This window comes from Rhodnius prolixus, unplaced genomic scaffold (assembly GCF_049639745.1).
Source record: "Rhodnius prolixus isolate KJV_2025 unplaced genomic scaffold, Rpr scaffold_2, whole genome shotgun sequence".
Taxonomy (NCBI): Eukaryota; Metazoa; Arthropoda; class Insecta; order Hemiptera; family Reduviidae; genus Rhodnius; species Rhodnius prolixus.
Window position 1 is genome coordinate 8911770 of NW_027411592.1, and position 24440 is coordinate 8936209.

The following is a 24440-nucleotide window of genomic DNA, read 5'->3' on the forward strand; positions in this document are numbered from 1 at the left end:
TGTATATGAAAATGTACCCTTATCTATGACATCTAATAAATTCTATACAATATTAATGAGAATTTAATGCGATAGAATTACTTAAATGCTATCAATTCTTATATTAATTCCATTAAACACATGTTTCTTAATGTCCGAAATGACAAGCTGTAGTATTAATGAAATGTTGGGGTACTAGCTGATCTGTGTACCTTTTGGCGTTTAATCAACCCTTATACTTAACATTTTAAACTGTAAGTTTTTGTTATGGAGATTTTTGTACCTTATGGATAGTTCTATTTTATAGTTTTACAGTCCTATTACGAAAATATTTATTTACACATCATATACATCTCTGGAATATGGTCGGCCTGCGTATAGTTTTCCTTTATATCGTGCAATGAACTGAATCACTCTAAAGGCCTCCCACTTGGAAAATTCCTAAGAGCAATGTGCTAAATGTGTGATTATTTTCTTTTAAAAGGAAAATGTCTACCAGTACATAGTGAGAACAGACAGTTTAATGGAAATCATTGGTGCTATTTTTATTGAAAGTTTTCAAAAAGTGAAAATTCTATTTAGTGTATTGGTATTTCCGGTTTTTCGATTAAAAAGTTGTGAGTTAGAGAGCGGTCCATACTTTTCGCACGCGTTATATCTCGGAAAAAATACAATAAAAATAGAAAAGAAGATTAAACTTAAACAATATTTAAGTAAATTTCACCCCAGATGAGATTATTTAAGTCCAACTTTTAGCTAAGAATGTAGGTTTAGCAAACAGACTGTGGCTAAGTGTTAATTGGTGACGTAATACTCAGTGCTAATTGGTAACAGAGAAGGCAAGTTATCAACAGCATCATCATCACCACATGTGTTCACACTACTTGGGCTGTATATATTCATCGTATCTACGCATGTACATATTGTATACACTAGCCGAACTATCAGCTTTATCATTTAACCAAATATTTTGTTTATTTAGTTGAACTCGTGACAATAGTATACACAAAACTTGGTTTTTTCTAAACAGACCTTGGTCTCTGGGTGTATATAACAAGCAAAAATGCTATCTCAATCTGTTTATTTCTAGAGAACTGCTATGAAGTTTTGTGTTGTTGTTGTTAATATTAACGCTGTTCAAAGCGGAAGTTATATTATCATCTTTGTTTGTAGTTTTTATAAAAAAAAGTCTATAGAAGATAAACTTTCTTGATTTTAGATAAAAATATCTCGTGTTTATTATCGGCACATTAAAGAAAAATACACCTCTGTCAACAAGGGCCGTCATAAAAAAAGATCTTCCCATGTAGTATTTCAATGACGCAGTAAAATATGCTTTTTAAACATTATCTTTTGCTGACTTTGAATTAATAGTAAGATCAGTGTGTTGTGTACGTATGTCGTCATTTCCTGTTCTATTCAGCTAGTTCGATTTATTAGGATATTTTCTCTTTAGCAATCTGGATTAAAAGTGCCTTGAAAAGTGCTTTCTTCGAAACCGTGTGAAAAAGGCACGGAAAACAAATTTATAAAAAAGAAATCTGCTGTAAATAGTCTAAGGACATGTTCTTGTTTCAATTTTCAATATTCTAACTCATAAGTATTCTTCAAATCCTGAATATTCGAGCCACATTTAATTCTCACCAAGATTTTAACAGTTTGTGCAGTAACTGCAGTAAACTGAAATGTAACTATATAAAGTGAATCCTATTGCAAACACTTCCTCAGAACTGCCCTAATAACGAATCGATCTAGATAAATGATTTTTTAAAAAATATGTCAATTTAAGTGCGCGATATGTATGTACAAAGTTTACAGTAGAGCCTAGGCAATGAGGTGTGACTATTAAATAATGAGACTGATGCTGCTACAGAAGAATTATGCATGCGCCAAATCTTAACGGCGTAAAGCCTTTTCTTTCGATTGCAGCAGCGTCTCACGTGTTTGTAGAGAAATCTGTCTGACCGGTAAGAGGTGTTAGTTTCGTTTTGCCGAAAACATGACACTACACATGTAGTAGAGCAACAAATTGTCGTGAAATTTCACATTAAAACTAGGTAAAACCGCTACTGAAACTTGATCTTTTATTAAAAGAAGTTTTTTGGTGATGAATGTTAATCACGTGCGCGAGTTTTTTGAGTGGTTCAAGCGTTTCCAAGATGGCCGAGAATACGTCGGAGATGATGACCGTTCGGGTCGCCCTTCCACGGTCCAAAACGGATGAAAATATCGATTATAATTAATCAACATTACTACCGTGAGGTGCTTGCTGAACTCTGTGAAAGAGTAAGGAAAAAAACGACCCGATTTGTGGAAGAACAAGTCACAGGGTTCTCTATCGAGACAACGCGCCGGCTCACAGTGCATTGTCTGTCAAGACGACGTTTCTAGCCAAAAGTACAACATCCCAGTTTTAGGCCATCCGCCTTATTCGCCTGACCTGACTTTTATCTGTTCCCTAAAGTCAAATCTGCAATAAAAGGAACACGATTTCAGTCCGTTGAAGCTGTGAAAGAAAAAGCGGCACGCGTCATGCAGAGGAGCTCACAGAAGTGAAAGACTTCCAGCACTGTTCCGAACAATTCGCATGGAGCGTTTTAGGGATAGGGGAGGGGTGTATATCGATGGTGATAATAACTAAATTTGTATAAATTTAAAATAAAAGGTTTTACAGCAATAGTCTGGTTATTTAATAGCCACACCTCGTATGTAATATCTAGGAGCCATTTTCGAGAAAGTGAACAATCGATTGAGTAATGTCGAACTTTTCCGAATAACCAAAATATGGCACTTCACAGCGGAATCTACCCCCACCCCGTTTTCCAAAATAGAATTTTCCGGAAATATAAGCGGTGGATTTATGTACGTTTTCGCTACAAAAGTGCCAACTCTGACCTCGTTTCTCTGTTCTGCGGTTGCTTTTCCACGGTCTAAGTCAGTGGTTCTATTCGCCGGTATTCTTTTGGATTTTCCGGTTATTTAGGAGGCCTCCAAAAGGTTTTCAAAAATGTTATTTTCTGAAAATTTTTAACAATTTATTTATAAACTTAATTTTTTTAAATTTGTTTTTAATTATACTAACTATTAGCCGACAATCAGCCTTAAGCAGCTCTGTTCATGAATCTTTCAAGCAATTCGTAGTAATAATAATCAAAAAAATGATTGATCGATACAATAATCGATTGTTTATGAACTCGCCTTTTAATACTGGTATCCAGGGAGCTATGACTAACTTGGCGAGTAGATCGCCGGTCTCTCCGTAACTACCATATATTGTTAAGTGAATGAATCACTTAATTACAGCTACACATTTTATATATAGACATACTTATCTAGTCCAGTTCAATTGATACAAATTACGAGTTACTATTTTTAATATGTGTGCATATATCTCCTATTCGATTCGGTGATTAAACGAACTGTTTACCAAGTTCTAGATTAATGGAGTGCAAATTATGTAAGATGGTCATACCCGGGATGTTCGTGTTGATGGTGTCCAGTTCTAACTTTATCATTTTTACCATTTCAACCAATTAGGTGCGTGTTGCATTGGTAATATTCCGTAGCTATAGTAACACCATTAATCAGCTGGTATTAATGATAAGATTATTTTAACCAATCAGCTGTAATTTTTGATGTCATTTACTGAACTTTCTAAATACTTTATTGTACTTATTTAAAAAAAATAAATAAAATAAAATGCATAAAATAAATATACAATTTCATTATGAAATCGTCTTTGTTTTAACAAGAACCTCTGGGCAGGTTTGTGATTATAAGATCCATACGCACCATTTTTAAATTTAAAAAAACGAGTATTTGTGCGCCTGCGCAAAGTAAAATATTCAAACAGAACACAAATTCAAACCAATCAAGGGTTTGCGCTTGCGCGCTAAGTAATCACAAATTGCTTGTTGAAACAAAACTGTTTTTAAAATATATATTTTATATATTCTTCTTTGTTTACTAGAATCTTTATTTGTTAATAAAGTTATTAATATTTTGTTCTCTTTTTGTTCCAGGTAAATATTCCTACCTATTTGCTAGCAATGTATTATACTATGTGCCTATGACTGCCTGTAAGTATTCTTGGGATTATGGATTTATATTAATTTTATTTCTCTAAATTCTCTTATTTTTTTAATTTATTTTAGTCTATGTTGAACTATTGCATAGATCTACATATATGGTCCAGGCTACATCCTGTCAAAAGTAATGAACATTAATATAAAACGCAAACCTGGTAACCCGTTTCGAAACTATTGTCGCGCACATACCAAGCTTCAAAATACGAGTATTGTGTGCACGTGATGAGCTATTAGCCTAGAAAGGAAAAGTAGCCGTGTGTGAGCTAGGCCTCTTCATTTTGCTTGGGGGGGTTAAGACCACCACGGCCTTTATAACCATCAGTGCTGCCAATGGTGCACTTTTTAGAGAATGATTTTTTTTTTGTTTTTTCTTTGTACAATAATAATAATAAAAGGGAACTAACAGTTTTGTAATTACGATAATAGCCATTATCGATAGTGTCGTGGGAGCTAGCCGAACAATGACCTTGCCACTAGTTTATTATTTATGTAAATGAAATGGACTCAACACGTAAGGCTAATATAATTGTATTATTCTCTTGCCAACATTACTTGGCAACACTGACTAATTATTTAGGTCAGCTGGTTTGTTTTTTTAATTATTATTTATTTACGAATTTAATTAACTTTTTTATTTAATCAATTTTTCTGCCCCTCCCCCCACAAAAAATTCATTAATTTAATTAACTGCTAGAAAATCCTACGAACTGTGAGCTCCTAGAAATATGCTGGACTCGAACCCCGGGTTCTTCGTGTAGGAATCCGGGTGCATAAACCATTTGTCGTCATTATTAATATAGTTACTGGAAATGTGATAAGCTGATTTTTGTTTTGTAGGAAGGGCTTCCAAGTACCCAAACTGGGGTCGTTTCCCATCAGAAAGGGCATCCAAGTACCCGAACTGGGGTAGTACCCTATCGTCGTCTGCAATGACAACTTTCTTCTTACTTTTGATTTCAATTCTAACTTTTAATTTACTTCCTATTCTTCTAAAGAACGTAGTACTTCCTCAAACTGATTCTTTGACGGTTTCTCCCATCAGCGTTGTTAAAATTTCTTTTACTTGATGGAACAATAACAATCATCTTCTAATTACCAGAAATTGAAGCTGAACGCTTTTCAAGTCTTGGCGTTTACTCTTCTATTCTAGGGACCGCTTCCCTATTCGAGGCGCCTCCAAAACCAAAAGTAGTTCGATTAGGCAATCCTCTTCCAATCCAAAATCGTTAACGGCTAGCCGAAACGAAGTAGATTGATATCAGGGGCTCTTGCACCAAACTTTGGTAAAGAAAGTGATACAAAAGGCTCTGCTAAAAGATGCTTCTACATAATACCATCCGGATTCTAAAGCCACATTGCACTGCCACTAAAATGTGAGCAATATTTCTTGGATTAGTTTCCGTTTTTGTTGGGGAAGAACAGGAATATTCTGCTTGAAATGTCTTTATATCATCAGCATAGGTATTATTTCCTGTGCACCGCCTACTTGGTTTTCAATATTAATTCTCCACAAGAAGAACACGTTTTGTAGAGGTCCTCTGATTGCGAAAAATGTTATTTGTGACGCAAAATAAAAAAATAATAATAATTGAAGATTTTAAATCATATAGTGCAACGTAATGGTTGTGGGTAAATCAGGACTTTGTTTTATCATCAAATAAAAGCAACCATCGCATCTTTTTAATGCACTCAGTATGCAGGACTTCTTGACCTATTATTAGGGTAAGAATGTCTTGCCAGTGATAGGCGGGTGTTGGTCTAGAAGTCAAGAGCGTGGCTTTGTAAGTGGGAGATCTCCAGTTTGAATCCCGCGTATGCAGTCATTCATAATAGTTAACACATCATACGACGTTTTTTTTTAATAAAATGTAAACATTCACCGCAAAACCAGTGGTTCTTACGAAACGCCGATTAGTTTTTTTGGGCCGTAACTCCGCCAAAAATGAAGATACAGCTTTGGGGGTGGAAAATTTGAAAACTAGACCAAAAAAAAAGGACATTTAGTTTAACGGGTTTTTCCAGATTTCCGCTTTCCAAAAAAGTGATTAGCGATTGGTGCGTTTTAAATGGATCACCCTGTTGTATATTGGATAGCACCATAGTTTCCGGCAGTGCAAGGAGTAGCTGGTGGTCAGAAGGAGTTTTTCTTAGGGTAAGTTTTGTCTGGATAAAGGGAATGGTTTGTCTTGTGACTTAGACAAGGGTTGCAGGTGTCTACTGGGACTAGCCTGAGCGGTCAATCTGGTGGTAGTTGGAGGGCGGCACGTCCAGTATTGTCCAGTTGCTGCAGAGTGATGGTTGGCGGACTTCTAGTGGTGACAGGCGGGTGGTGGAGTCAGCCAGTGCCCTCTGTGGTTTGTAGAGGCAATCAGTGGTACAGTGGCGCCTCTATAGTCGCACTTTTAACAAACAGAACTAACCAATTATATGATACTGGTGCTGGCTTTGGCGGTGGTACTCTTTATATTTCATTTCCATTCTGTGTGTTCGTGATGTTTGTTGTTATTAAAGCCACAGAGAACTGAATGGGAGGTTGCCATCTTCCTCGGCAGGGCAGCCCTTTATGGGAGATTACACCAGTTAACAGCCCTTATCTCTTTTTGCATTGCCCTAAAGCTTTTCTTAGGGAGTAAACCAAAAAAATCATAATAACAAAATAATGGAGAATAAAAATAATTTCCTCCATAATAGAAACAGAAAGTTTTTCTGATTGTTCCTCAGGCTGCTGACTCTTGATGCTGTAACGCAATTAGCGATAATTCTGTTGCTGAGGCGTCCACTCCCCTTCAAGACAGAGTTACTCTTGCTGGTCTGCTCTCTCATTTCTTATATATTCTCGGCCACTTCTTCTTTCGCTGCATTTTTAATTTTTCTAAGAAAAAAAAAGAAAAGTTAATACAATGTAAGATATTGAATTTTCCAAAGAGGTGGAAAGAAAAGTATAAAGGAGAGTTTGTTTTAGAAGTTTTCCTCACTTCCACACCGTCTTCTTTAAAATTTAGTAAGAAGAATGGAAGAGAACTTGCTTTGCTCTTCAACTAGTTGTTATGTTTTACAGACAGCTAAAGAAAATATATCCCCCTTCTCCGAAAATAAAGAAAATAAGAAAACTTGTTACAGAATCTTTTTCTTTTTTTCACTGCTTTAAAATGTTTTATCTTTCTTCTGACAGAGGGAGGAGTGGCAACAGAGAGGTTATTTATTATACAGAAATCAATCATTTTTTAGTGTATAATCTTGAGTTCTAAAAGGTTTTTATTGGCAAGGGTTTTTTTTGGAGTGTGGAGTAATAAGTCAGTTTAGAACAGAGTCCATTTTCTTAGATCAGTTAATCAGACGACAGGAGAACCTATCACTTGTTGGAGCTTGTACCAATGAGAGGCAGTTATTCCAAATCGAATTCTCAAATCGATTTCCAATTTTTAATCGACTGCACTGATAAATCACTTCCAAATAACTTTTAAACTTATTTGTGATCGATCAGAAGTGTCTCGAGAATCAAATTAGTAATAATTTGGACATGCGCAGAGTAGGTCGTAAATCGCTTGCGTGATGTTGATAGAAAGTTAAAATGTTTCTTTAAAATTTTTTTGATTAGCTACTTAATCATTAATTTTCAGTTAGAACTTAGTAAAATCAAAAACTTAGCTCTTATTTAAGCAACATGGCTCTTACCTTGAACCGTTCATTTGATTTTAACGAACTATATTCTAATACTAGACTGCTTAACCTTCTAACCACTCTAAAGGCTTCACGAACTATTGTTTACGAAATCGTGAATGTCCGAATGCCGAAGGTGCTTGTTGAACCACACACACAAAGTGCTAGAGAGTTTCAAAGCTAAAGGCGAGACTATTCTCAGACAAGGTAACCATTAAGGGAGTTGCAAAGCTAATGGCGAGACTATTCTCAGACAAGGTAACCATTAAGAGAGTTTCAAAGCTAAAGGCGAGACTATTCTCAAACGAGGTAACCATTAAGAGAGTTTCAAAGCTAAAAGCGAGACTATTCTCAAATAAAGGTAACCATTGAGAGAGTTTCAAAGCTAAAGGCGAGACTGTTCTCTGACAAGGTAACCATTAAGGGAGTTGCAAAGCTAATGGCGACACTATTCTCAGACAAGGTAACCATTAAGAGAGTTTCAAAGCTAAAGGCGAGACTGTTCTCTGACAAGGTAACCATTAAGGGAGTTGCAAAGCTAAAAGCGAGACTATTCTTAAATAAAGGTAACCATTAAGGGAGTTTCAAAGCTAAAGGCGAGACTGTTCTCTGACAAGGTAACATTAAGGGAGTTGCAAAGCTAAAAGCGAGACTATTCTTAAATAAAGGTAACCATTGAGAGAGTTTCAAAGCTAAAGGCGAGACTGTTCTCTGACAAGGTAACCATTAAGGGAGTTGCAAAGCTAATGGCGAGACTATTCTCAGACAAGGTAACCATTAAGAGAGTTTCAAAGCTAAAGGCGAGACTATTCTCAAACGAGGTAGGTAACCATTAAGAGAGTTTCTAAGCTAAAAGCGAGACTATTCTCAAGTAAAGGTAACCATTGAGAGAGTTTCAAAGCTAAAGGCGAGACTGTTCTCTGACAAGGTAACCATTAAGAGAGCTGCAAAGCTAAAGGCGAGACTATTCTCATACAAGGTAACCATTAAGAGAGCTGCAAAGCTAAAGGCGAGACTATTCTCATACAAGGTAACCATTAAGAGAGTTTCAAAGCTAAAAGCGAGACTATTCTCAGACAAGGTAACCATTAAGAGAGTTGCAAAGCTAAAGGCGAGACTATTCTCATACGGGGTAACCATTAAGAAAGTTTCAAAGCTAAAGGCGAGACTATTCTCAGATAAAGGTGAACCGTACATGTCTCCTATATCCGTTAATGCAAAAGTTACCAGTTAATGTCAACCCTTTATATCTATTAAAACGTAAAGTTTTCTCATTTATAAAAATTAAATCCAACAAAAAATAATATTAAAATTTGTGTAAATAGAAGTTAGTTTAAAATAGGTTGAGTTTTTGTTGGGAGCGTATTGATGGTTTGGTGTTCTGTAGGGTATGTGCGAGCAGCAGGCAGGATAGCAAGCAAGGCACAGTGAGTGTGGTGAGCGTTGATGATAAAGTAGGGAGTAGTAAGTTTGGTGGAGGGCCGCTAGAGCGCAGCACGTGTCCCGTGCCCTCTCGAACACACGCACAACACATGTTGATTTTAGTCAGTCTTGTAATAATATTTAGGCTAAAAATAAACCATAGTGCCGCCGGCCCTGCCGCCTTCACTTTGAATCTATAATTTACAACCAGGTATGTGTTTTTTAAGACTGAAATTAGGAGATGGAAAGAGGTGGTGTAGTTCTTGCCACCATGTTGCGAGTATCCATTATGTAGAACTCTGGAGGCGAATGTGTCAAAGGGGAAATTAAAAATAAACCCCACAGACATCTGAGGACACCTTCACAGACCCGCAGACAGACAAAAAGAAATTAAAATTGAAAAGAAATATATTTTAATTAAATAAGGAACACGGATGAGTGCAACGAAGTTAAGACAGTTGGTGCAAGGAATTGTAACAAACGAGTTCACACAGGGTTTAACATAGACAATGCGTGTTCTCCGGACCATAAAGACAAGGGATTAGGTTCTTGCATGTTGTTATTATTAGCTGAAGACTTTGATGGCGCCTGGCAGGGCCGTTTTTTTTTTTTTTTTATTAAACTGTAATCTATCTGGAGTTACTTTAAATTAGAAGGAGTACTTTTCTAGATTTCCGGATCCCAGTGCGGCCCCCCCTGCTTTTAAAATATTGTAAATACGATCCTTATTCTTATTTCTATTTTGTGGTCAACCAGATGGTTGATCAAAAACTCATCTGAACAATTGGAGGTCGATTATTGGTTCTAGTAAGAGTGTCCACTGAATTCGCTAAATATAGATCACCGTGATTATTAGGGTGTTTCAAAAAAAAAAAAAGTTGACTTTTAAATTTTAAAAATCAAAGTTAATTTAAAAAACAAAAAGTTGCGTCCATATTAGAGCAAAATCGATTAATATTTCGAGGTCGCTGCCATTGATCGAAAAAATTTTCTTTTGCTTTTTTTTTTTTTAATAAAAAATCCTTATTAAATGTTTTGTATCTTTTCAAATTATTAGCAAAACATGTAATTGTACAAAGTTTATTTAAATATAATTTGCTATAAAGACAATGCAGTTGGAATCATTTTGATGGCCCTTTTACTTTCAAAGTTATGAATAATTAAAGAAGCTGTATTTAAAAAAAAAATATACATTTTTTAAAAATTTCGATTAATTAACGTTAAAATCACTTCATTTTTTATGTGTTTCGTACAGGAATTAAAAAACAAATAATTTCGGTCACTGAAACGTCTAAATTGGGGAATATTTTGCATTTATTGTTATAATTTGAAATTGATTGATTGATAGTAAATTAATTTCAAATTATAACAATAAATGCAAAATATTCCCCAATTTAGACGTTTCAGTGACCGAAATTATTTGTTTTTTAAATTCTGTACGAAACGCATAAAAAATGAAGTGATTTTTTAACGTTAATTTATCGAAATCTTTCAAAAATGTATATTTTTCTTGATATTTTTTTAAAAAAAATACAGCTTCTTTAATTATTCATAACTTTTACTTTTTTTATATATCTAATGTTACTGCGACCCATTTGGTCATACGGCATCGAAGTATGGGGATCGACTAAGCGTTCCAACTCACTACGCCTCCAGGCATTACAGTCAAAAATACTACGCAAAACTTCTTAAAGCTCCGTTCTAATGTATCTAACCCCACACTATCCATAATGATCTCAAAATTCCTTTCATTACAGATCTTGCTAACACTCGTTTCTTCAAATTTCATTCCTCTACAAACAGCTCATCCTAACCCTCTCATAGAACACCTATCTTCCTCCACATTACCAGGTAATCCTCTAAGGAGATTGAAGAGAAGATGGCCTCGTGATCTCTTATCTTAAGCACGTTACTGGAGTGACACCACTGGGTGCCTTCTCCACTCATGATTTCCTTTTATTTCTTTTTTCTTTTACCATATTTGCTTGTTGCAACAACTGTTGCAGTGGTAAATTACAATAAAAGATTTAAAAAAAAAAAATTCATAACTTTGAAAGTAAAATAGCCATTAAAATGATTCCAACTGCCATTGTCTTTATAGCAAATTATAATAAACTTTGTACAATTACATGTTTTCCGCCCGACACTCTTTAAAATGTAATATGATAATGTTTTCATTTTTTGAAACACCCTAGTGATTATAGATTATAGATTAATAATATCGCGATCTATATGAGAAAGCTAAGTCCTCGTAAGTGTTCACTTCAAATTTAAATCTATTATCAGTGTAATCAAGAATCTTGTAACTTACTGCGGTAAGTTTAATAATTACCATTTTAATTCTAAATGAAGCGCAGTTACCTGCACTGCTCACCACTTCCTGTATAGAGAAATTAATTTTAACTAAACAGGAGGTAATTTTGTGGTTTGTGCTGTTGAGTGGTTTTAAGCTCTGCAATAATTGTTATGCTCGCTGCTTTGCTACATTGCTTTTATGTTCTAGAAGGATATATGGTTGCTCGGGAGCCTGTTGGTCGTGCTTTGTGTGCTTGTACGTACTGTTAATATGCCCTTGAGTTAATTTTATTCACTAAAACTGGAGGGTAAAGAGAAAAGTTAATTTTCTTTTTGAATTTCCCACTGCAAGCCTCGAGAGATTCCTCCTTTACAGCCGCCACAACATGGACCCTCTGCTATAATCCCTTCCAACCCACAGGCTGTCCCGTTCCTCGCTATTAACTTATTATTTCATTTTATTTTTACTTAGTTAATTGTGGAGGGGGGCTCTCTTAGTCGCCCATTCTCATCTGAATTTCCTTTTTCCTTTTTTTGCCATAATTTCAATTAAGGAAATTTCCTTCTTTCCTGTTTGTGAAGGAAAATATTGTCCAGCTTCAGTTCGCTTGTCTCCTTAAGATGAATCTTCATTAACAGCGCTTCCTGCGGCTGTTTATTTTATTACAGTCTTTCTCTTTTATAAATCTCAGGACTTGCCGAATGTGATCAGAATTCTATTCGGGGATCTTGCCTGCTAAATCAAGTGATGTGATGTTCTCTCTTCTTCCAACACAGGTGCAAGCACCGATTCTTCTGGTTGTAACCATGTTCTGGGCCATTTTCCAAATGAGATGGCAGAAGTTTTGAAGAACATTTGATTATGGCAAGGAGTAAGTCGTTAAAGCGTTCATGCCATCAGAGGACTTTGCCCTCCCTCGGGAGCCATTGTCGGTTCTTCGGCACAGTTCTGTGATAAAAGAAAATTCAAGGGGAAAGCTAGGAATTGTGTATTTAGCGCCGATTTACGCACGAATTAGGCTAAAGAAAACGTGTTCTATTGGTTTGTACTCAGCGTTGCTTAGCCTTAGAGTGGACAATTGTTCGTGTTGTCAGGTTGAACTACTTCTATGAACCTTTTACCCTTTCCATTATCCTCGAGGAGGAGTTTATCAGTGAAGAATAGGATATGAACGGAGGCTCTGCAAGTCTTAAACTTCTACTTTAATGTCGAAGTAAAAATTAATACATACTTATAGAATAGGCAATAGTACTTCCATGCGGTGCGGGTTTAGCCTTCTTCAACCCCGTACTTAGAACAAGTACTTCTTTTCCCCCCACTACTGCAAACCCAGGTACAGTCAGACTAGAAATCTATTTTCTACTAGTGCGCATGCGCAACCAAAATAGAGACCTATTTTATCAGTACCTTTGAACATTTAGATTGTACGCTTGAATTTAGATTTTTATTAGTCTTCTCTTGTATTTGCGATACATCTCCTTTCATCTCGGCTTTGCTTTTTTTTCGGCCTAATACAATTTTATTCAACAATTCAAGCATTTTTATTGATTTTTCCTATTTCATTTTGTAATGGCGGTATAGTGTGATTGTTAGTAGTGTAGTCATAAAGGACATTGTATATTATGTTGGCTCTCACTTCTCCAGCTAGTTAGTTGTACATTGCGTGCGCATGTGTGCTCATGTTTGTGAGAGTGTGTGTGACAGAGAGGAGAGGGCGGAAGTGAATTTACGTTTGTATGCGCGTATGTTTGTAAATCTAATAAACCATTTGAATGTTGTACGTTTAGTTTATTGATTAACTAACAGCAAATTGATTGCTCTTAGTGCAAATTAGCTCTGAATTATGTATTGAGTAGCTGGGAATGTATATACGTATGTAGGCCCTCCAGTCCTTTGTAGAATGGCACCGAGCCCCTTTAACTGTAAGTAAACCCAAAGCTTGCTTCAATTCATTCTCCTCAACTGCAATCCTAATCCTTGGCCCTGTTAAATGTATATTTATCTATACATTAGTTGTATATAATTCAATGTGCATTTTTATTTTATTCATCAGATTTTTTGGATGTATTAAAAAGGAATTCTAATCTGAATTAAAAACTAATTTGATTCTTTTGAATTAATTACTTCTTTCAGCCAATGCCATCATTGTACTTTGACCTATTTATTATTAATTGAATTATAAGTGATAATAATTTTGGGTTGTCTGTACAATGTGATTTTTTGCGCATAATTTAAAGAAATAAAGAACGCTTACATTTTCTGAGTTTAGACTACGAAATTTCGTTCGTTTTTACTAGATTTTCTAAATTAAAAAAATTTGAAATTGAATTCTTGGTTTGTTCCTTCAGAATCAGAGCAGGTGTTTAAAAAACAGCGCAGGGATTGTTACATATCGCACTGTTTCTTTTTAAAGACCACTTTCTTGTAATAGTCTTTCTTGTGAGTCCTAGAGATTTCACTTTTGCCTCTAAGGCTACAGATTGGCCCCTACCTGTTAGAATACATTCTACCATCAGATTGTAACCTTTAAACCAACCAGAGAATGGCTATCCCAAATGTTTGCTCCACACCGTCCTCTAAACTGCCACCACTCTCAAGACTCTTGGATCTTCTGCTTTGTACCAAGTGTGCTGACATTCCCCCAAAATTGTGAGCCCATTACCTTTGTGGACTCTTCAATCCCTTACTGCCGAATTCATGGTTTTTTGTTTTTGTTTTCCTTTGTTATTGGCCTCTTGAGCTAGCAAATCAGCCATTTACATTCTTCTTTCGAAGCTTCTTTAGTATATTGAATGCTAATAGAATTATCTTGTTGTTTGTTATGAACTCAAAGGGCTCTGTGTAAATGCTGCCATCATCAGCTGCCAGAATAGTATTTAAATTGGCAGGTAACGGATATCCAGTCGCTATCACAGCCCTCCACAACCATTCTCTTCCTTTAGTATTATTAGCACATTCCAGGATTAGATGGTTGGCGTCTGCTATTATTCCAGAAGTACAGGAACACTGGTGAGATGTTCATGTTGATCTACATCCTATTAAATTAACATCAAATTTTTTTCGTCCCCATCTCTTATAAATTTCCATTCATTGATACTGACCGCCTGGTCTTTCAGGGGCTCTGCACATTCGAACCGTTTAGAACAACCCACCTTCGCCAACTCGATCAGCTTTTTCTCCCTTTACCCTGGAATTCTTGAAATTCTAAAAGATCTCCTGATTTTCAGCTGATTCTTCGACTTCGAAGAACACTTATTGCTTTTTCAGAGGTTTTTAAAAACAGCTTAGCTATTCAAGAACATGGTATTTGTACCCAACCTATTCTTCTCTAGTTTCTTTTTCTTAAGCAGCGAACTGTACTTTAGAATTTTTGGCAAAAGACTTCTTTCATGAAATCGCCAGTTATTCTGTTGATGGGTAACGATCTCATGCTATTCCGAAGAAAAACATCATGAAGAAGGACAAACGCCCTCTTACATCCTAAAACGATGCCGACTCTTTCTTGAAACGAAATTTCTAAGATATTTTAATATCTTCTTGATCACTTATTAACAAATTACTTAATTGGGATGGCATGTCAAGAACTTTTTAATTTGATAAAACTAGCTCTCATTAATGGCGAAATCAGTTAGGAATGGATGCGTGATTTGGAAACGTCCACAATGGCGCCCACCATCCATTTAGACTTGAGTTCCCGCCAAGTTACCGACTTGAGATATTTCTTCAGCATACACGATGACCATTGATTCTAGAAGTTGCCTTTCTTACACTTTCTACTTTGCTTCCACAATTAACTTCCAACACTTTGCAAAGTAATAATAATAGCTGGCAGGAAATTGTATTCATGCCGCATACCATTAAACCGTTGAGGAGTAGTTCCATGCTACATTGAATTTACCCAGCTTTTAACGGCGGCCTTCCCTGGGATTAGAAAAAGTTGAAGGTTAATTTTTAATGTTAATGTTATTAGTGTATTGTAGTGCAGTCTAGTGGCCATACCCTCAACTATTGCTACTAATTACTTGGCACTTACTGTTGGTATAAAACTTACTCGAAGGAACCTCTCCTCGTCACCTCCAACTTCAGAAAATGTTCTTCTTTCCTTAGGTACGTATAACATCCATCCGGTCTGAAGTTTCAAAAACTTCTTGGTAGGTTTTGTGTAAGTAAACTTGGGTAACATTGAACGGCGTGAGCAATCCAGTGCCACTTAGATTTCAACCAGTTACATGGCTAGTTTAATTTTATATTTAAAAAACAACTTTTTAATTGGATTTCCTTTTATTGGGCTTTCTATTTAACGTTTCATTCCAATGGTAGCTTTTGTGAGTTAACTTGGATAGAACCAGCAATGACGTAGTGCATATACGTAACTATTATTCTGCAGTATTGTGGTGCCAAGCTCCTCGCCTATTCGTTGTTACTAATTAGCTCATTATGTTACTGAATTAAATTACTGTACACAATATTGTGGCGAATAATTTCACAATATTAATCGTAACAATTATTGTAGAAATATTTTGGGTTTCAAATTCAATTGTATGACTTGAATGATGAGACTCTTTTGACAGTAAGGTAAACTTTCTGGGTTATATCGTCCATACGAAGAACCAATCAGTTTGAAATTTATCCCAGCCAGGGTTTCGAATTGCTGGGTCATCATTAATCTTCACTTTCCCAAATCACAATAATATTTTTAGCAGTAAATATTTATTAGTAACAAAACGGTGTATCATCGAGTCAACCCGGATATGACGTATTATTGATGAATGAAAAAAACAAAAACACAAAAGTTAGTGAAAATGACCATAACCAGTAGAACAGCGTTCGTATTCTTTACTGCCTAATAAGAGTATTCCTCAGGAGCAACAGGGAAGGGACCAGAAATTTGGTGGGATTCTGATAACTGTCAGTTGTGGACAGAGTCGTGGCTATTAAAAGAAAAAAAAAGAGGAATATCTGGATGCAATGCCATCATTATACCTTTTTCGCTTGACTCATCTCCTGACAGTTTCTAATCCAGGAACATTAATTCTCAAGAAATCTCTTGTAAACTCGTCACCGATCATTACCTGTCGGAGAGGATACTGTAACATCTAATCAATTCTAAAGTTTATTAATGAAAATTTAATGTATTTTTTTTTTACTTTATTTTCACACAACTGCAGTATAATTGTGCAACAAGTGAAGATGATACAACATGATATATATATATATATGTATAGAATAAATACATGAATAGCATGAGGGGAGAATTCACCCATTCCCAAAGAAAACTCCCAAAGAGGAGTTCACTATTGTGCACTAGCACTTACTTCATTTAGAAGATCGCATGGCCACCTGCGCTTCAACCGTCTGGGAGGATTTCCTGGAATTTAATGTAACGGGGATCTTACAGCTTCTGAAACATAGGGAACAAAGAAATCTCGGTGCAAGGTATGATTGGAAACAAAAGTAAGACGCATTAGCGGATTCGACGGAGTGGTTTTTTTTTTTTATTGGAAGGATTGGGTTTCTGTAGATATTGGAAGCTTTGACTGAGCCCCAAAGTTCCATTCCTGTAAGTCCAGGGGCAGGTTTCAGTATCATAGTGTAGATAAGTCGTTTGTTTTGTAGTGAGAGTTTAGATTTGAATCGTCTGTTCAGTTCTTTCCATTTGGGTCTAGTATGTGGATTCCAGGTTTAGGCGTTTGTCCATAAAGAGTCCTAGATACTTAGCCACAATCTGTTGTGGGAAGAAGAGTGAGGTTTAGGTAAATGGGTAGAAGGATAGTTCGCCTTAATTTAATGTATTAAAATTACATACTCAAAGGATATCTATAAGCAATAAAATTTGAATTAAACACAAATGCTTCTTTGAACGTATCGTCTCGTAAATGGCTGAAATTACGAGCTGCAGTATGAATGAACTGTTGGGGACTTGCTGATTTGTAAACCTTAATCAATCCTTAAACTTGAACTTCTAAAACTGTAAGTTTCTGTTAAGGAAATAGTTGGATTAGTTACGAATATTGTTGTTAAATAAAATCCTGGAACTATCCTGGGCAATCCCAGGATTATCCTCTAATCCTGGATTGGATTTAATCCTTACGTTTGTATCTTTCTGTCTGAAAGTGGTAGTGTATATACATATATTCGTATACACAATTAAGAGTATAAAAATAACTTCAGGTACGTAATAATAAGTTATCTTATAAGTTGTATAGGTTAACGGTTATGGTAACCCAGCTTATTGCGGTTGGGCCGTTTTCCACTTTTATTGGTCATTTCGTCTATTTTAAAGTAATTGGTTTCTAGCAGAATTAGTTATATTATATGTTTTGTCTCTATATTTTTATATTAACCCTCTCTCTTCCCTCTCTAAATGGTTTTAGCCAGTGCAGAGCGCTGCAAACCACTGGTAATAACCGTTCAATTTCCTAGGAGGAGTGTGCGCGGTTGCTACCAGGTTACTACATAGCTCTAATACTATTAGCTATTGTACAAAGAGGAGGATAATAGGTCTGGAGGGGCTGCCTGTGCCTAGAGGTGGGTAAATCGGTAGCGATAATACTTATCATTTTGTAGATAACCTCATCAGTAATGGGGGTAAAGCTGTGTGAGTTTAGCAACAAACAGCCTTGTGGAAAACCTTGCTACAGTTGCTTGGGCCTATCTGTCTATCTAAGCACATTATCATGGACAACTACCTCCATCACAGTGTTCTCGCAACAGCTTCAATCTTCAGCGTGATAACTTGCACATCACTAAGAAAGAACACCTGATTCATGATCTCTTTGCCACACCTGTGTTCCGGTTATTGAACTCGGATAGATGAAGTCTCTCTGTTCCTTTTATATTGAAGCTCAAGATGTTATAGATGATCATGATCTCTGATAGAATTTATTTTCTCACAAATTGGAAATTAATGAAATCTTAGGTGGGTAAGTTTGAACAAATCTTTTTCATCTGTTTGGTCCAAAGAAAAGAAGCTGTGTGTGGCATCAAGTTCCAACGGCAACGAAGTAGTTAAGAAAAACTAGTTTCGAGATTAAGATTAAGAATTCTTCGCCGAAAGGAAAAGGAAAGTTACGTCATAAGAAGATTGGACAAGTTGGTGTGGATTGCGTGGACGAAAATTTGTATTGATTTAATGAATGACGCTTGAAGTTTAGGCTTCGTTTTTCAATAAGATATTGCTCCAAAATTATTGGTTAGATCCCCCTACTTTTCTGGTAATTAGCTTCTGTTCTAGATCAATATTGATAATTAGCCTCAAAAGGGTAATTTAGTTTTGAGAGAGGCCAAACTGCAATTAAACTCGCAACTTAATTTCTATGAATGATTTTTGCTTGTTGAGCTAGAGAAAATGAGCTTTAGATTTTGCATTGATCGCTACAAACTGCAGTAAGGTAGACCCAATCATCTAATCAACAGTCAACCTCATTATGGGTAAAGAGCCAAAGGCTATTAATCTGTACTATAACTAATAGTGTTGTAACTATGCTACAATGTGCTTGCATTCGGATCTTTACAAGGTGAACAGTTATTAGCACAACATCATTGACGCAATATATGCTTGGGCACAATAGCAATAATATTTTGGATTTCTTCGTTTATTGATTCCCCTCAAAAATAATAAACTGCAGGGGGTCTTTATAAAAACCAGCGCAGAATTATTATTTTTTGGTCAGATCCGATCTGGAGCAACATTTCTGCTTTAAACTACAGGGTGGGGCAAAAGGTATGAACCGGTTTTAAAGGGATGCAAAACAAAAACAATTCAACCTACAGAAATTATGTTTATATTATTTAATTCAGTACAGAATCTAGTTTTTTACGTTAAGTTTGAAAGATGATATCACGTAGGTGGCGGCCGTCAGCCGCGATGCACTCTTGAAGGCAAATTCTGAAGTATTCAACCGCTCTTCTGCACATTTCGATGGGTATTGCCGTAACTTCCTCTCTGGGAAATTCACCTGAGGCCATTTCACTCCCCTAAAGTAACTGTATGGTGTACAGTATCCCAATTTGGAATTATTGGTCCTTACTTTTTCGAGGATAATGGGCGAACCGTCACTGTCACCGCTGAGCGCTATGTGACAATGTTGGAAGAGTTTTTTTGAACCTGAGCTGGAAGAATTGAGTGAAGCAACTAATCTGGGAGACATCTGGTTCCAACAGGACGGGGCTACATCCCACACTGCTAGGATTTCAATGGCGAGATTGAGGCAAGTGTTCCCCCAGCGCCTCGTCTCATTTGTGATTTTTTATCTTTGGGGGTACATAAAGGAAAAAGTTTTTAAACATCGTGCCACATACCCAGGAAGAACGTAAGGACAGAATCAGAGAGGAAGTTACGGCAATACCCATCGAAATGTGCAGAAGAGCGGTTGAAAACTACAGAATTCTCCTTCAAGAGTGCATCGCGGCTGACGGCCGCCACCTACGTGATTTCATCTTTCAAACTTAATGTAAAAAACTAGATTCTGTACTGAATTAAACAATATAAACATAATTTCTGTAAGTTGAATTGTTTTTGTTTTACAACCCTTTAAAACCGGTTCATACCTTTTGCCCCACCCTGTATATAATAATAAGTGTTTTTAATGATCTGGTTGAACGTTTTCTAGTTTTATGGATCATTTTCTGGTGTTATCGTTGTTCGTGGATCTATTTTTGGTAGCCAGGACATCTGCACTCTTCTCTGGTGACAGAATAATCGGGGAAAGTTCATTATTAGGAAGAAAATCTGCAAATCAGTTGAGAAATGTCCCCCATTAAAAGAAAATTGATTTCTTCACGTTTCTCTTTTTCTTGCTAATCTCGAAAGTAATGTTGAATTTCAAAGTTTTATTAACAGTGGTTGGGGGGGTGGAGCTTTGTGCGCCGACGGTGATTGAAGTTGATTGGTGTTAGCCGAGTACTAACGGCAGAACGAGCGACGAGTGAACATTCTTGAACTTTGTTATATCGTTGATTGTTGTACTATACAAGTGTTACATTGCCCAGAGTAAAGTTTGGTATGTTGTCTAAGTTGGCCAGTCAAGTACCTTCTCCAACTTGACTCCCAAGAGTGTGTGTGTGTGTGCATTGTTGTTTAGGGATGTCCTGTCGCCAGACACTCCCCTACTTCACAATACTAGAGGGACAGCTAGTTTAGTGTTCGCTTCCCTCTGTTACGAGTTCGCTACCCTCCATTGTTCAACGTAGCAATCACTTTGATTTCACTCCTCATCTGGTGTTCTCATCGTTGTTGTTGTTGTTGTTGTTGTGCTGATGATGGCGGTGAAGATGCCCGGGTTTACACTTTCCTCCAGAATTATACCAGTTCCTACTTTCACACATCATTCTTCTCCTTTTCTTTTTTAGCAAGGAGAACAACAAATTTTCTCGTTAAACATTTTTAACATTTCCCAAGCACAACTTACTTTAGGAACAGTTTGAAGCAGGAGAAGTTGGGTGGGAATTTTCCTTTTCGTTCGCCATAAAAGTTTTTTCTTCTTTTTGGATTTTCTTCTTCGGCAGGCCAACTTTCTTACCCTCTACGTGATTTCTTCTTTCCATTGTGTACTCGTAGCTCAACTTCTACTCACACAATTTCGTATAAATGAAAAATGAAGGAAAAAAAAATTAAAATAAAAGATAAAGGTGAAATAAAACAACTTGAAGCTTAAGTAAACGTTGTTTTAAAATCTCGTTGAAATTCTTAGAATAACTCTCATTTATTTTCTTTAAAATAGCTTTTATTAAAAATAATGAAGCTAAATTAACAATTATGAAAGAAAAATTAATAACTAAGAAAAGGGAAAAGAGATTGTCTTAGTGGTGACTGTGCTGGGTGCCCAAAAGGAGATCCCGGGCTTGATCAAGCTGCTTGCCTTTAGGGTTTCTCTTCCTGGGAGCTTCTTACAGCTCTCAGTCCCGTTAATGGGCAGTATTGCCTGTAACGAGAAAACGGAGGCCGGCATGACGCTGATTTTCTGACCGCAAATTTTCATGCTCCGTAAATTTTTAGAAAAGAAAAAAAATATAATCTTCATTATTAATGCATTTTTAATATACTCTCTCCCTAAATCTCTTCATATCGATCTTGTTAGTACGTTGCAAATACATTTTGAAGTATCGACACCATCATTGACAGACTTACTTTAGCAACAGAAAAACTGATTAAATACTGCACTAAATGGAAAATCAAAATTAACCATGAGTAAGACTAACGCCATTACTCTTCACTGAACGGAGACCGTTTCTCAGCAGCCAAATCGGTCATGATAACACTATGATCCCATGGCCTAACCACGGTCAAGTATCTCGGCTTAACATTGCACAACATTCTGACCTTCTCTACTCACGTGTTGATTCTAGTAAACTGTCTACAGGACTATCCTTTACTCTCAGACTCTCACGGTATCGGAAGATTGACTGTGCAGAAGAAACTCCTCCTCTACGAGGGTCGCTTGAAAAGTCCGTGCAAAGTCAGAGAGATAGCACCACTGGCGCGTATCGAGGTTATGTTTAGTTAGTAGCATCTCTTGGAAGAACACACACCAAGTTTCAGCCAGATCGGTCTATTTCTTTGTGTTTGGCATTCGTTTGAATCGAGGAAGTCGAGTGATTTTCAAAAAATGGACGAAAAAGAATTTCGTGTGTTGATTAAACACTACTTTATGAAAGGCAAAACGCCTCAGGAGACTAAAGAGAAGCTTGATAAACATTATGGTGACTCTGCACCTTCGATTAGAACAGTTTATAAGTGGTTTCAAAATTTTCGGAGTGGCCATATGGGCACAAGTGACGCTGAACGTTCTGGACGCCCTGTTGAGGTTACTACTCCAGAAATCATTGATAAAATCCATGATATGTTGATGGATGACAGAAGAGTGAAGGTGCGTGAGATTGCTAGTGCTGTGGGCATCTCGAATGAACGGGTACATAATATTTTGCATCAACATTTGGACATGACAAAGCTATCCGCAAGATGGGTGCCGCGATTGCTCACGCTTGACCAAAAACGAAATCGTGTGAAGTGTTGCAAGGACGGTTTGCAGCTGTTCCAGAAGAATCCGCAGGACTTTAAGCGTCGTTTCATCGTTATTGGACCGTTTGAAAACCGAGCTGCAAGAAAAACGCCCACGATTGGCCCACAAAAAAGTCCTTTTCCATCACGACAACGCACCAGCTCACACCTCAGCAGTTGTGGTCGCAAAATTAATGGAAATAGGGTTCCAACTCGTTTCACATCCCCCCCGATTCTCCAGACTTGGCTCCCTCGGACTACTATTTGTTCCCCAATATGAAGAAATGGCTGGCGGGAAAAAGATTTTATTCAAACGAGGAGGTGATTTCAGAAACGAATGGCTATTTTTCAGACTTGGACAAATCCTATTATTCGGAAGGGATCAACAAACTAGAGCAGCGTTGGACGAAGTGTATAAGCCTAAAAGGAGACTATGTTGAAAAATAAAAAAGGTTTACCCCAAAAAATTAAGTAGTTTTTATTTTTGCACGGACTTTTCAAACGACCCTCGTACAAAGTGGACATGAGGCTGATGTTACACCTGCTCCTCCTGTAACATCAAATTTCTCACAAGACTTGCGACTGACTCTCCTCGTCCTTCCATGAAATATCTTCTATAATTCCCATACACTCGTTCATCCAAAACCATCTCCTGAAACTCCTTTCCACTCTAGATGGTCATTCTAACCCACTTTGTCGCAAAATAGCCACCTACGATCCTTCCATTCCTTACAGTCAAAAAAGTAATTGAACCATATGTTTGTCTAACTTTCCCCTCTGACTGCAGGTTTTTCTTACCTTTAACCCTGCAAATGATATCCTTGATTTATCCTAAACGTTTATCCCAAACTATGTAATGAAGGTTTCGAAATCAATATATTAGTACACCTTTTTTTTCCTTCCTTTTGTATCTTATTATCAAATTGTTTATGTCTATTTATCAACCAGGTGTTAGTTTCTTTTATTTAGTTGTGTTAACATTGTTTCAAAAGAAAACTATTGATTATTTAAAATTAGCATACTGAAATTGGTAACAATGGATATTTCAATTAAATTACCTAATTAAATCAAGGTATAATATTAATTAGATGTAATTAGAGACTTAGTAATAACTACAGAGTGGCTCGGGAATGGCTAGAGCGAGCATTGTTTGCTTAGCTGGTTTGTGTTCACGCGTAAGCCGTCTGATTCATTGGATTAAGTTCTGGCGAAGTTCAAGATCTGGGGTGAAACTCTAATTTTGGACATTTCGTGGGATATCAATGTGTGAAGAGGTTTTAAGTTTGGGACAGCTATCTTTCGCTAGATCGTGTTCACGGTACCCAAGTACTACGGAACAGTTTGTGGAAGAGGCTGGATGTAAGTGAAATCACTTTGTGGCTGCAGAGGAACCTCTTTCAGGGCTCTGCAGTCATCCAGAGATTTGATCCTGAATTCTTCCTCTAATCCCAGAATTGGCGATTTTCATTGACAAAAGTGCTGATTTGATTGCACTATGGAAGTATTTGAGGCTTGCATCCATCTTATTTCTTTGGCAATTCGATTCTAGATCTATAAAGTGCCATTCCTCCGAGTTTACTCATTAAGCTATATTTCTAATATCACATCCTTACATCCAACAGTTCGTATACAAAAAATGATCCTCCCAAAGCGTGAAATTGCGCCCTAAAGTTCGATTTTTAGTAATTTCCTTTTCAAAAAGAGCTCTGAGTTTCCTAAACCGGCAAAGCCCAAAAATTGTGCACATTAGCACCCTTACAAAGTCCCTTTAAACAACTCTTTAAACTTCATTCTGGACTACATCCTGTCATATCATGCAATCAGACCTCTGAGTATTAAAATTTTCTTTGATCTCTTTGCATGAGTTTTGATTCCGAGTCCGAAAAAAGTTTATTTGATATTTGAATCTTTCTGTAGCCCAAATCTCCTACACGATTTCCAGCATTAATGTGGACGAGGAAAGTGATTAAAAGCTCAAATAGGCTGTAATCTAAAC

General features: G+C 36.6%; 1 protein-coding gene across 13 annotated transcripts in view; it reads left to right on the top strand.

The window, feature by feature from the left end:
- The window catches only part of heph (polypyrimidine tract-binding protein 1 heph), a 418918-nt gene that overhangs the window by 166675 nt on the left and 227803 nt on the right, over window positions 1-24440 (top strand). The window contains exon 2 of one of the 13 annotated variants that reach the window (XM_074117741.1): window positions 4002-4058. The exons of the other annotated variants lie outside the window; for them this stretch is intronic. The gene's annotated coding sequence lies outside the window, so the exon portion shown is untranslated. The remainder of the gene's footprint in view (window positions 1-4001; window positions 4059-24440) is intronic. 13 annotated transcript variants of the gene reach the window in all.